Here is a 912-nt window from a genome sequence, read left to right on the forward strand (position 1 = left end):
CTGGTTAAACCATTGAATCCCCTCTTGGTGTGGATGTGTCATCACCAGCCTCGATGCCTGAATATAACTTTGGGTAGGGTCCACTGAGTCACTGTACCAAAAAGAACTAGTCAACATTCAACCATTTCAAGAAGTAGCATATGAACAAGAAGCATTGCTGCTAAAGGAAGAAGTTCATGCTGCATTGAAAGCATTAGCCCCAAATAAGACATCAGTAATTGATGAAATACTGTGTAAGCCTGGGTTGTTAGAGAAACAAATTCATGGGCACTGATATGTGTATAAGAAAGAGGTTTATATGCAAGAACAATTGAATATTGAGAAAACATCCCAGCCCAGTCCAAATCAAGTCCATAAATCTGATATTAGCCCATATTGTCCAATACTTCAGACTCATGAAACACATGCAATGACGCTGAGTGCAGGATGATCACATGCCAATGGGCAGAAAGCCTTTGGATCCAGTGGTGTTGTAAGCATCTCAGCACTGGCAGGGGTCTCCATGTGGCTCCTCCAGTTCCCAGGGCATGCGATCGATCAACATAGTGCCATATGTGTCTTATCAGTAGAGCTTCTCTTGGGGTGTGAGCAGAGAGAGACAATGTCTCCCACCTCCAAGAAGGAAAAAAAGGAGTTCCCAGAATTCTCAGGTGATGGCCACACCCACACAGAGGACTCATTTTCATCCCGAATGACAGGCTAGACTCCACCCCTACATTCTTTTTTTTCCCTTTTATAACTTTTTAAAAAACCATTTTATTGGGGGCTCATACAACTCTTATCACAATCCATACATACGTCAATTGGGTAAAGCACATTTGTACATTCCTTGCCCTCATCATTCTCAAAACATTTGCCCTCCACTTAAGCCCTTGGCATCAGCTCCTCATTTTATCCCCCTCCTTCCCTGCT

The sequence above is a fragment of the Echinops telfairi genome, unplaced genomic scaffold, assembly GCF_000313985.2.
Source record: "Echinops telfairi isolate 266 unplaced genomic scaffold, ASM31398v2 ScPeMD7_7469;HRSCAF=8507_0, whole genome shotgun sequence".
NCBI lineage: Eukaryota > Metazoa > Chordata > Mammalia > Afrosoricida > Tenrecidae > Echinops > Echinops telfairi.